The 13,477-nt window shown below is 40.3% G+C and overlaps 1 pseudogene; it reads left to right on the top strand.

The window, feature by feature from the left end:
- Window positions 1-11,504: 11,504 nt before the first annotated feature.
- On the top strand, window positions 11,505-11,878 carry LOC125364623 (annotated as a pseudogene).
- The last annotated feature ends 1,599 nt before the right edge of the window (window positions 11,879-13,477 follow it).

The raw sequence follows: 13,477 nt of genomic DNA, 5'->3' as shown, positions 1-13,477 counted from the left end.
AGGAACTTCTCAATTTTAATGGTGTGTGTGTGTGTGTGTGTGTGTGTGTGTGTAAATGTGCATGTTTACATGTTTGAAAGAGGGTTGGACCCTCTGAGTTTTACTGTGACTTTGTACAAATACAGGTTATGTATGAAAATCTACAGCAAGAGACAGTGCTGTGTTGCTTGCTTTGGGGAGAATTTTTATGAAGCATGGAAAATAGGTAACTGAGACTCAGGACTCCTGACTCTTCAGAAATTCTTAACAGGCTAAAATTTAGTTCTCCTCCCTCCCTTTAACCCAATGGGAATAGTACCTACCTCTATTCAAGGAATTCCCGGTGAGCAAGGCAGGCAACAGGTCCTAAATGTGTTTAAATAATAACTCATAACACATACTGAAGTGTGCATGGCAGAAGTCATTTCAAGATGAGCAGGTGCACTACCTGTGGAATTGTAAAGTTTGGAAGGAAGTTCTATTATTATTATTTATTATCATTATTATTATGGCAGGTCCTGGGGCCTGAACTCTCTGGGCCTGGGCACTGTTCCTGAGCTTCTTGAGCCCAAGGTGAGTGCTATACCACTTGAGCCACAGTGCCACATCCAGTTTTTTTTTTTTTTTGAGTTATTTCCTGCCCAGGCTGGCTTTAAACCACAGTCCTCAGATCTCAGCCTCCTAAGTAGCTAGGATTCCAGGCATGAGCTACAGGTGCCTGGTAGCAGTTCTATTTTTTTAAGCCAGGTCTGCTGGCTCTTGCCAGTAATGGAGGCTGAGGTCTGAGGATTATGGTTTGAAGCTATCCTGGGCAGAAACCTCTGAAAGACTTTTATCCCTAGTCACTACAAAGCCAGAAGTGGAACTGTGACTGACGTGGTAGAGTGCTAGCTTTGAGTGAAAAAGCTAAGGGATAGTTTTTGGAGATTCAACCTTCATAATGCTGTGTCCTTTGCATAGGATCCACAGGAAGGGCTGGGCATGCTCCCGGTAGCTAGTTTGATTCTATCTTAATGGGCATGTGATTTAAGTCTGGTCATGTTTCCCTCTTTTCTTTGGCTATCTGGATGCTCAGAACCAAATTGGTCAACCTTCCCCTGAAAATATGTAGAATTCATGGAACACATTAAAATATTAAAAAAAAAAAGTGTGCTAGCTGGCAAATGGGTCAAATTAAAAAAAAAAAACACCAGAAAAAGTAAAGATTGCAACGTAGTCTCTCTTCTCATTCCCTCAACCAACAGGATTCCCCTTTTGAACATAATCACTCCAGTGAATATGGATAAAAGGAGATGATTGTAGCTGATGCTTTGTACAGAAAATGATACTGGATCACTGAATAGTTTGGAGATGAAAATCCATGGGTGTCACACTCACACTTGTACCACATTGGGTAGGAGCTGGTGACTAGTCTGGTATGGAGAAGAGCGGGTGGTGTTCAGCTGAGAAGGACTGAGGAATCATGCCGAGTGCAGCTCTGTGGTACAATACTTACTGAGCATGTGTAAAGCCTTGAGTTTGATCTCTAGTACCAAAAAAGAGGAAGGAAAGGAGAAAGGGAGGAAGGGAGGGAGGGAGGAAGGAAAGAAGCAAAGGAGGAAAGAAGGAAGGAATACCTAGGAATCCTGAACCAAGGAAAGACTCATAGACTCAAAGTTCATGCTATCACTTTAGAGTGAATAGAATGAGATAAGGGGAGAAATTTGCAAGATTTAAGGTTAAATGCTTTGCTTTCAGTCACCTGTTCTCCAACCTGTTTCCTCTTTAGAAAAGTGCCATCTCTTGCCCCTGGGTGTTTTGTGAATAAACTGTTATTTAATCACTGAGAGAGTTTGAAGAACTTTTCTCTACTTTCATATTTAATTTGCCAAGGTTCTGTCAGAAATATGACATTTGAATGTGGTACTCTAGATAATGTCCAATCTGGGTGGAAGACAATGAAGTGAAGCTGGATGATATTTTGAAAAATCAATGTATTGTGGGAATTATTGGGTCTTTTAACCTGCTTCATCATTTTAAAGACATATTTACACTTGTGAATGTTAAGACTTCAAAAACAGCCCTACAATTAACTACCTGTTCTTGCCTTGTATGACTTTATTTTTTGCCAGTCCTGGGACTTGGGCTCAGGGCCTGGGCACTGTCTCTGAGCTTCTTTTGCTCAAAGCTAACACTCTTATTACTTGAGCCACAGCACTATGCTACTTCTGGCTTTTTCTGTGTATGTGGTACTAGTGAGTCGAATTCAGGGCTTCATGCATGCGAGGCAAGCACTCTACCAAGCCACATTCCCAGCCTATGTCTATGTTTTAAAAGTGTATTTAATAGCTGGGCATTAGTGGCTTACACCTGTAATCTTAGCTACTCAGGAGACTGAGATCTGAGGATTGTAGTTTAAAGGCAGCCCAAGCAGGAAGGTTCATGAAACTCCTATCTTCAATTAATTACCCCAAAACTGGAAGTGGAGCTGTGGCTCAAGTGGGAGAGGAAAAAGTCCTGAGCAAAAAACCCCAAAAAACAAAAAACAAACACCTCAGTGCCCTGGGCCCTGAGTTCAAGTCTCAAGACTGGCACCAAAAACAAACAAAAAAAGAAGGGGGGGCAGAGAGAGAGAGAGAGAGAGAGAGAGAGAGAGAGAGAGAGAGAGAGAGAGAGAGAGAGAAGAAGTTACAGTTGAATACGGACATGGGCAGGAGACAGTGGATGGGAGGACATGGTGGAAACCAAATGAATGAGGATGGGCTGCCCTGGTGTCCAACCAGGCAGAAAAACCCTGCAGATAAGCATGGGAAAATGAATAGCTTTGAAAAGACAAAAATTGACCCTAAAGATATTATGTCTCTCTTTTCCCCTGTGGGATGAATCAGAAAGCAGTTCTTAAGAAGGCTTTACATAATTAAGGATGTCCCTGTGTAAAGAGAGTCTGAAGTCTGGAACAGATTTCCTAATCCCCGCCCTTCCTTCCTTCTTTCCTTCCTTCTTTCCTTCCTTCTTTCCTTCCTTCCTTCCTTCCTTCCTTCCTTCCTTCCTTCCTTCCTTCCTTCCTTCCTTCCTTCCCTCCCTCCCTCCCTCCCTCCCTCCCTCCCTCCTTCCCTCCCTTCTTTCCTTCCTTCCTTCCTTCCTTTTTTCCTGCCTTCCTTCCTTCTTTCCTTTCTTTTTGTTTCTTTCTCTTTCTTTCTGCCAGTCCTGGGGCTTGAACTCTGGGCCAGGGCACTGTCTCTGAGCTTCTTTTGCTCAAGGTGAGTGCTCTACTACTTGAGCCATAGCACCACTTCTGGCTTTTTTGAGTAGTTTATTGGAGATAAGAGTCTCATACAGTTTCCTGCCAGGGCTGGCTTCAAACAGTGATCCTCAGATCTCAGCCTCCTTAGTAGTGAGGCCATTGGCACAGGCCCTGATGCTTTGTTGTTGTTGTTGATCTCTTTTTGGTAGTACTGGGGATTGAATTTAGGGGCTTGTGCTTACTATGGTAGAGCAGGTGCTCTACCATACCTCCAGTCCTGTTAGTACCCAGGCCCTGGGTTCAACCCAGTATTGAGAGAGAAAGAGAAAGAGAGGGAAAGGAAAGAGAGAGAGAGAGAGAGACAGAGACAGAGACAGAGACAGAGAGACAGACAGAGACAGAGACAGACAGAGACAGAGACAGAGATTGAGACAAACAGAAAGAGAGAGACAAATAGAGGAGAGAGAAAGAAAGAAAGAAAGAAAGAAAGAAAGAAAGAAAGAAAGTTCACAAATAGAGCATTATTTTCCAGAAACAGTTTTGCTTTTTCACAAGACTTCATGCAGACCAAATTCCTCCTCCTTCTGCCTCCCCCATAGATGGGATTTCAGACTCATTGTACCCTGTCCAGCTTGTTTCTAGGGTGTTGCTACTTTTTTCATGGGCTGGCCTGAAACCATGATCCTTCCAGTCATGCCTTCTGTGTAGCTGAATTCACAGGTGTGCATCATATCATTATACTTGGCATCTCTTTTCCCTTTTATCCAGCATATCCATGCTTTATACTCTAACCTAGTAGTTGCCACAGGCATTGGGTCTACTATATGCTGTTGCAATGTGTACCCACTTTTACTTGATAATAAACCAGAGTGTACAACGTGGTGTTGGCTGTTGGTTATACTAAAGAGAAAATAGAAACTCCTTTCTTTAAGTGAAAAGTTGAAAGCACAACAAGTTAGATGATAGATTGATAGAATACTTTTTTGTGTGTGCCAGCACTTGAGCTTGAACTCAGACCATGAGTGCTGTCCCTTAGCTTTCACCCTCAAGACTGGAGCACTATCATTTGAGCCACAGGTCAAATTGGAGACAAGAGTCACATAGTCTTTCCTGAATAAGCTGGCTTTGAACCAGGATACTCCAAGCTCAGCTTTCTGAATAGCTAGGATTACAGGCAAGGGATAACACACATTTGTTTAACTCTTATTATAGTGTGTTGTTAAATCATTCTATTTTTATTTATTGCTGTTGTTAGCCTCTGACAATGCCAAACATAAGTTAAACTTCCCCTTAGGCATGAATGTATCGGGAACATGTAGTGTTTGTAGAGTGTGGCATTTTCTGAGGTTTTTGACATCCATGAGAGATCTTAGGACAGATCTCACATCATAAGGGGCCATTCAACTGGCAGCCTGGCGAGTCCCTCTGGTGTGGAGTCAGAAGGGTGAGCTCTAACTGGAGGTCTGAGACTCACTTTCTGATCCTGTGCCCAGGCTGTGCTTCCAGCTGCTGCCCTTCCTCCTGCTGGCCCTTCCTGACTCTCAGCTCCTGATACTACAGGAACTGAATAACAGTGCCCAACTTCCTAGTGGGTTGGTCACTTGTTTTCTTTCTTTTTAAATTTTATTTATAAGGCTCACATTAAAAATGACAATCTGCACACAGTTTTATTAACTGCTGATTTAATTAGCCAAGGCAATGCAGTCTCATGTGAAGCAAGGTGAACACACAGAATGGGAGCAGCTGAGGTACAACTTATCCTGCTCCCTGGGTCCCTGGTGCTCTCAGGAGGATGATGGTTGTGTGAGACTGCACAATCATCTTCATACGGAAACTTCAATCCTTGCCACGTCACCACGCTTTTATTCTAGAAGAACTTCAAAAATCATTGGCAAACTCACCTTAAGGGATTGTTCATGAACATTTCAGACTTCCATAGTCCTGAATCAGCAAAAACCCCATGTGGGTTGGGAAGGAAGAATGCTGAGTGGAATTCCCTGCACAATATCTGTCTGTCCTGTGTTGATTTCCTAAGAAAGCTCTGCTTCAGTGGGATGCTATCAGGCATTGCTTGAGTGAAAAGGTTAGGGGATGAAGATGCAAAGTGCCATGAGTATTTGGTAACCTAGATTGTGTAGGAAATTGTTGAGGTAGACAGGGTTCACTGCTTCCCTGAATTATTGGGTTTTGTGTATCTTTGTGCTCCACGTGTTCCCAACACACACACCTTGGGAAATGTGGACCCCAAGCCTGCAGATAAGACTCAATACCTGGCTTTGGAGGTCTCTTTAATGTACAGTAGGATCATGTTGGAAGAAATTCTACCTCTGGGATTCACTTCATCTCCAACAGAATGTGGCCAACAGATTCTTCTCACTTTTTCATGAATATTCACTCTCGAAGGAGTAGGCAAGATTGTCTAAATTATGACATTATGATTGTTATTTTTTAAATCAGAGATTGGCTAAGTTTATGCCCATTTTTCTTTAATTCATTATCTATCTCCCAAACCTCTCCCTTGGTTGACCTGTAATACAGTGGCTGTCACATTCCAGTAGGCTCCTGTTGTGGACCAGAAACAGATTCATAGGAGAATTTGCTGAGGTGAGAAAGTAGGAGAAGCAAAGGTTTACTTGTACACTGTTAAGACAACAGCAGGGAGTGTCACTGCTGTGTGCTCACATGGGGTTACTGAGGATTTTGCTGATTCACCTTTTGTGGGTCTGGGCTGATGGGTTGGGCATGTGGTTTGAGTTATACATGTGGGAACATTTCATGTGCTTAGCTGTGTGTGTGTGTGTGTGTGTGTGTGTGTGTGTGTGTGTGTGTGTGACCACGCTGCTCCTGGGGCATGAACTCAGGGCCTGGGTACTGTCCCTGAGATTTTTTTTTTGGCCAAGGCTAGTACTCTACCAATTGAGCTACAACTTCGCTTCTGGCTTTTTGGTAATGAATTGGAGATATGAATTTCACAGACTTTCCTGCAAGCTTGGCTTTGGATTGTGGTCCTCAGATCTCTGCCCGTGTAGCTAGGATTACAGGTTTGAGTCACTGGCAGCCAGCATATGTGCTTAGCTTTATTTCCCCATTCCACTTGGACCTTGGTATTTGGTTCCAGCGATGCCTTGGAGGACCTTCCACCACAAGCCCACCTTAAAAATTTTTGATTTAGTAGAGTTGTTGATTTCTGACAAGTTCCTACCTGCTGGTGGTGTTCTGGGGGTGAGGTCCCCCGTCAGGATCACTGCAATGCTGAAACATATTGCTCAGTAAGTAGCAGGCTACATAATGAAAAATGAAGATTTTGGAGACATAGAGAGCTTGATTTGAGCTCTATTTAAGCTGCATAACACAGTACAAACTTTATAAATATTTTTATAACTCAGGACTGGAGTTATAAATGTTTTTATAACTCAGACTAGAGGCACTGTTAGAGTGCTTGTTTAGAATGCATGAAGCCCTGGGCTTATTTTTCAGCTCTAAAAATAGCACAACTGTTTCCCCACCTGAGATAGCCTACTCTACACAAAGTTATTGGGAAATATGAATGCCTGCCTCAAAGTTAGGCACATAATGAACACTTGATTATTAGTTTAAAAACACACAGTGACTGACAATTGACACTGTGTGAACACACATTGTGAATTAAAATGAAAAACTGCATTTCTCATTCTTCTTTTTTTTTTTTTTTTTTGCCAGTCCTGGGCCTTGAACTCAGGGCCTGAGCACTGTCCCTGGCTTCCTTTTTGCTCAAGGCTAGCACTCTGCCACTTGAGCCACAGCGCCACTTCTGGCCATTTTCTATATATGTGGTGCTGAGGAATCGAACCTAGGGCTTCATGTATATGAGGCAAGCACTCTTGCCATTAGGCCACATTCCCAGCCCCTCATTCTTCTATAAACATAATTTGAGGATGTTTTGGTAAAGAGAGTACTTGCTACAGGATGCTTCAGATAATGTGTGATTGCAATTTCAATGGGATAATTTATTGTTGAGTTGATGAGCAATATGTGCTGTTTTCTAGAGTAAAATTTAAATTATAAATGAAGAGAAATGATTTCTAGTATGTAGAGATTATATCATGATGGTGTCTTATAAAGATGAAATGTTTATTTGTGTACAGAACACCAAAATAAAGTTTATATATTATGGCTTAAAAGCAGATACAAACATGAACTGGAAAATGTCTAAATGTTAATTAAACTTAACTAACACCGATTTTAATTAAAAAAAATTTTTTTTTTGCCAGTCCTGGACCTTGGACTCAGGGCCTGAGCACTGTCCCCAGCTTCTTTTTGCTCAAGGCTAGCACTCTGCCACTTGAGCCACAGCGCCACTTCTGGCCATTTTCTATATATGTGGTGCTGGGGAATCGAACCCAGGGCTTCATGTATACGAGACAAGTGCTCTTGCCACTAGGCCATATTCCCAGCCCCAGATTTTATTTTTTTGTAAAGTCAAAAGAATTTATTTGGGTAGATAGTGGGTTACTTTTTCTAAGGAATTATATCACTTGAATTCTCCTTTGCAAATACCTCACTTCAGTGAATACATTTGTGTCTATTTGCATAAATTAGTTCTCCCTTCCATAAATGAGAGAATACCAGGTAACTGGTACTTAAAAAGGTACCTGGGGAGGTTAAGGAGAGGGGAGGGTAAACAAATGAAGAAAGGAAACAGGAGAGAATGCAGTCATAATGTTCAATGCATATCCTATGAAACTAAGATAACTTAGGGGAGGGGCTGGGTTAGAAGGGATGGGGGAGAATGATGAAAGGGGCCACAAGTTGTATTATATTTATAAGCTAATTTTTCAAATGATAACTCCCTGGTACAACTACTCAAAGATAATAAGAATATAATAAAAATATCAAAGATAAGCAACCTAATATAATTGAAAAACAGGAACTTTATTTTTGGTTTACTCAAAGAGCTCTCTAAAATTGTTCAGTTATTTAGAACTGACTATATATATCAATTTTCACTTGATACTTATTTAAATATTCAGATTTATAGCAAATTTATATGTAAATATTTGTTATATATATATATCAAATGACAATTTTGATATATATGTATATATGTCCACCCATCTAATTATAAAACATGTGGATGAACATTACATATGAATCAACATATAGTATTGCAAATGTAGGATAGTCTTTGATATATCAAAATTCAAGTTTTGACAATTAAAGGAAGTAGAACTACAGAATTTGCAATAGTGGGCTGGGAATATGGCCTAGTGGCAAGAGTGCCTGCCTCGTATACATGAGGCCCTGGGTTCAATTCCCCAGTACCACATATACAGAAAATGGCCAGAAGTGGTGCTGTGGCTCAAGTGGCAGAGTGCTAGCCTTGAGCAAAAAAAAGCCAGGGACAGTGCTCAAGCCCTGAGTCCAAGCCCCAGGACTGGCCAAAAACAAAACAAAACAAAACAGAATTTGCAATAGTGAAGAAACATCAGGGTTAATAGATCAAGTTGTACCTCTTATTCTTTGTATGATACAGGACTAGAGGGGAAATGGCTGACAAACCTCACAAAAATTTGAAGTGGTACTAGATTTATTCTCTTTCAAGAGCTGTAACCATTCCTCAAGTAGTGTATGGCTTTGTTTTTCTTTAACATCATTCAAGAATTGGGAGATGAGAAGTGGAGCTATGGCTCAAAGTGGAAGAGCACTATCCTTGAGCAAGAGAGCTCAGGGACAGTGCCCAGGTCCTGATTTCAAGGGTCCTGGTCAACAACAACAACAACAACACAATAACCAAAAATGAAATGAGAGCTCAAGACATTTCTCTGGTCCCAGTAACGTTGTTTTACCTCCTGCATATTGTCTCTTCTCTACAGGTTTTATTCTCATTCAACTTTAGAAATGCTTAGTAGCCTGAGAGATGCTTACTGAACACTAACCATTTTGAAGTCTACTTAAGAAAAAGAAAGAAAGGCTAACTTTCAAAAATGAAAATTTTAGTAATTTATTTTCTGTTCTTTTAAGCCAAGTCCCAATGGTTCCTTTAAGAATTAGATCATCCTCATGGAGAAAACAGCTCCAAGAGAGAAAGAAGTCATGAATAGTTTCTCCCCTGAAATGAAGGAGAAATTAAGAAACTATTTCTGCATTTCAATTTGTCTCCTCCTGTCAGTGCTCAATAAGTTTTGGGTTTTGGAATTTTCATATTAGGAATACTCACCCTGTACTATCTCCTTTATAGGTTTATGAAGCTTAAATTAGCCTGTGCAAGTCAAGCCCTTGGAATATTTCTGCTATTTAACCTATTACCTTAGGTACTTTCTCCTACAACCTTTCCATGAATTATATACTTCCATCACACCAGTTAGTATTAGTATTTATTATGGATTGAATTTTATCTTTCCCAATTTCATAGGTTAAAATCCTAGCTCTCCTTATTCAGAGACAAGGTTTTTTTTGTGGCCACACAATACCAACTAAGTTTCTTTTCCTTCCTTCCTTCCTTCCTTCCTTCCTTCCTTCCTTCCTTCCTTCCTTCCTTCCTTCCTTCCTTCCTTCCTTCCTTTCTTTCTTTCTTTCTTTCTTTCTTTCTTTCTTTCTTTCTTTCTTTCTTTCTTTCTTTCTTTCTTTCTTTCTTTCTTTCTTTCTCTCTTTCTTTCTCTCTTTGTTTTTCTTTCTTTCTTGCCAGTCCTGAGGCTTGGCCTAACCCTGCCTTCCTTTTTGCTCAAGGCTAGCACTCTACCACTTGAGCCACAGTGCCACTTCTGACTGTTTCTGTTTATGTGGTGCTGAGGAATATAATCCAGGGTTTCATGTATGCTAGGCAAACACTCTACCACTAAGCCACTTTCCCAGCCCTCAGAGATGAGGTTTTTAAAGAGATAATTAAGTTAAAACATATTATGTAAAGTGGCCCCAATCTAACATAATTGACATTCTTGTATAAAGAGAAAATTTGGACTCATAAAAAGATATCAGACAACTAGGCACTGGTGGCTCACACCTGTAATTCTAGCTACTCAGGAGGCTGAGATCTGAAGATAGTAGTTTGGATCCAGACAGGAAAATTCCTGAGACCCTCATCTCCAACTAGTCACCAAAAACTGCAAGGGGAGCTATGGCTCAAAGTCTAGCCTTGAACAAAAGAAAGAAACAAACAAACAACCAAAACCGAGACTCCTGAGTGGAGAGAGTGACTCTGCTATCTTGTTGGTCCCAGGAGAGGCAGCTGCCATTCCTAGGGGCTCAGGGGACAGAATATAGAACAGAAGATGATTCTCCAAGCTTTAAAATCTGGTGGAATTTGTAGGATGAAAAATTCCTCTTTTCCAAAATTCCCTTTTTTGAATGTCCTCTGTAGGCCCATTCCACCATTATGTTTTTTTTTCTTTCAAATTTTTATTATCAAACTGATGTACAGAGAGGTTACAGTTTCATACATTAGGCATTGGATACATTTCTTGTACTGTTTGTTACCTTGTCCCTCATACCCCCCTCCCTCCTCCCCCTTTCCCTTTCCCCCCATGGGGTGTTCAGTTCTCTTACACCAAACAGTTTTGCAAGTATTGCTTTTGTAGTTGTTTGTCTTTTTTTACCCTGTGTCTCAAATTTTGGTATTCCGTTTCAATTTCCTAGTTCTAATACCAGTATACACGGTTTCCAATATACTCAAGATAAGATTACAGAGTCCACCATTATGTTTTGAAAGCAGATAATTCATCTGGGTTCATAAGTTTATAGGAAAAGAGAAATTTTGCCTAAAAAGAAAAAATCATTAAACTTAATTTGCATAGTATTTAGGTGAGATTAGTGTGATCCAGTTTCTGCTGGAGTAGGTTGTTGGGATGAGGGAAAATACATCCCGTATGTAAAAAGGACACAGTTGGGAGGACGCAGAGCGCACCGTGTTATAACACAGTAGGTTCAACTCGCGTCCTCTAACACTCATGTTAATATCTCAGTATGTGACTATACATCTATGCAGAGTCTGATGACTTCCCTCAAAAGGCCCCCTTGGAGATGGGGAAATTCCAGAAATGGAGACTTAAAGTAAGAGAATTAAATATGAGGTTACCAGCATTCGGTAAATAGGAATGAAACTTGGAAGAGCACAACAACCTGGAACATGTTCTGGTCTTACATCCAATGAGGAAAACCTAGAAAGCGCCTGTGACCGGATGGAAGCAATTCCTTCTACTTGTTCCAGAGGTGAGCAGCTGGGGCTGGGTGGGGGTGGGGGGCGGCTCTGGTGAAGGGTTGTGGTGGTTCGCTGGGGAAGACCATTGTGGTGGCTGCATCAGCGGTGGGATTGGCAAGAATCCACTAAAGTTCCTGTGGAACCAAAGTAAAAGAGTGTAAGAACATAGTGGATGGAGAGGAGAAAACCTATGGCGGCTGGGAAGGCCCTGGTGCCGTGTATGTCAAGTTACTATCTTCTCATGGTCACGGATTTATTGTAAAAGGAGAACACTAACATCAGGAACAATAAAAGCCATGTGGAGTGGCCCGGGTCAGTTTGCTGAGAATGAAACCAATGAGGTCAATTTGAGAGAGATCCCTTCACATGTGCTATCAAAAGTGTGCATGTATTTTACCTACAAGGTTCGCGACACTAACAGCTCCACCGCGATTCCTGAGTTCCCAATTGCACCTGAAATTGCACTGGAACTGCTGATAGCTGCAAACTTCCTAGATTGTTAAATAAAATAAATTATAATAAACGGTTAATTTTTTCAGTATTTAATACCTGTAGTTCAGTTAGTAATTTTTTCACATTTAGCATGTTGCCTGTATGCAGTTGAACTATAAAAAAGTTAATTGCAAAGCAGATTATCTTCTGTTCTTTTGCATAGCAATCAGTGTTGAAATTCGTTTGCTATATTGACAAGTTAAGGACATTGTCACAAACTAAGAAATAAACAAATAATGGCAATTCATAGGTCGTTTTGCTTTATCCTTTGGATGTGACTTTTAAAATAGAACAATCATGATATAATAAATATTGAATATAGGCATAAATGAACATGTCCTACAGATAAATAATGGGGCTAAGTATTTTTATGTTTTTAGTGTTTTTAAAATATTTTGATCTTATTACTGCTTCTTATAGCATTACTAGAGTTATGCAAATAATTACATGGAAAACTTGTTTATAAGTTAGACAAATCATTGATTTTTATAACTCAAAGAATTAAGTGTTGAAATTTCTTATGTGTTTTTTGATAAACTGCAGTATTGTTTTAAGTATATCTTGTGTTTTGTTTATTGCTACAACTCAAGGTCTTTATTTAAGAGCAATTTTGGAAGTTATTAGGTACAAGTTTTACAGTAGTAACTGAACTATAGCCAGATGGTCAACAAGTAAACTACATAACTAAAGAGTTCCTGTGCATTGTTTGTTTTGGGCAACTCCAAGTATTGTACTTATGTTGATTCTAAAGCTTCCTTTCTTGAGATTACACTTGTTTAAATGTATTTTAAAATACTCTGAGCTTTATCTAGATCTTAAGAGCTAGACTTTTCTGAACTATTCTAGTCTTCCTCCATCTAGTTGGATTGTCATAAGAATCTTACCATGCACCATAGTATATGAATTATCTATGAAAATGTTTCAATAAATATACTTCAGTCAGTGGGTCTTCTTAAAAAAAAAAAAACCAATAAGGAAAACCTAGAATGTGTCCTGATCAATATGACCTTGTCTACCGGAATTGTAACCATTACTGCCAATTCTGCTTCTGTACGTCTGTGTGCTTGCTTGCACGTCCTAAATTGCACAACCACCTGCGTGTGGTTTTCGCCTTTAAGAACCAGATGTCATTGGGCTTTTTATTCATTCTCATTTATTTCTTCAGGTAATTCTGGGTTGGATCAGGAACAGACTTCACATTATTGGTCACAGTAATTGGTTCAGGGATGTGCAAACAACTATAGCCATTTAGAGACTTTCAGGAAATTTGATGTATAAAGTTAAGAGAGGGTCTCTTTTCCTTTTTTTTTTGGCCAATCCTGGGCCTTGGACTCAGGGCCCCAGCACCATCCCTGGCTTCTTCCCGCTCAAGGCTAGCACTCTGCCACTTGAGCCACAGCGCCGCTTCTGGCCGTTTTCTGTATATGTGGTGCTGGGGAATCGAACCTAGGGCCTCGTGTATCCGAGGCAGGCACTCTTGCCACTAGGCTATATCCCCAGCCCCTTTTCCTTTTGGATCATTATTTTCTATAATCAGAATTAAGAGATTCCTAATACAATCTGCATAAATTAATAAGTGGATCATTAGTTTTTGTGTTGCATACCAAGTC

The sequence above is a fragment of the Perognathus longimembris genome, chromosome 16 (genome assembly GCF_023159225.1).
Source record: "Perognathus longimembris pacificus isolate PPM17 chromosome 16, ASM2315922v1, whole genome shotgun sequence".
Taxonomy (NCBI): domain Eukaryota; kingdom Metazoa; phylum Chordata; class Mammalia; order Rodentia; family Heteromyidae; genus Perognathus; species Perognathus longimembris.
Note: the sequence above shows the minus strand (reverse complement) of the source record. Positions and strands in the feature narration are given on the sequence as shown.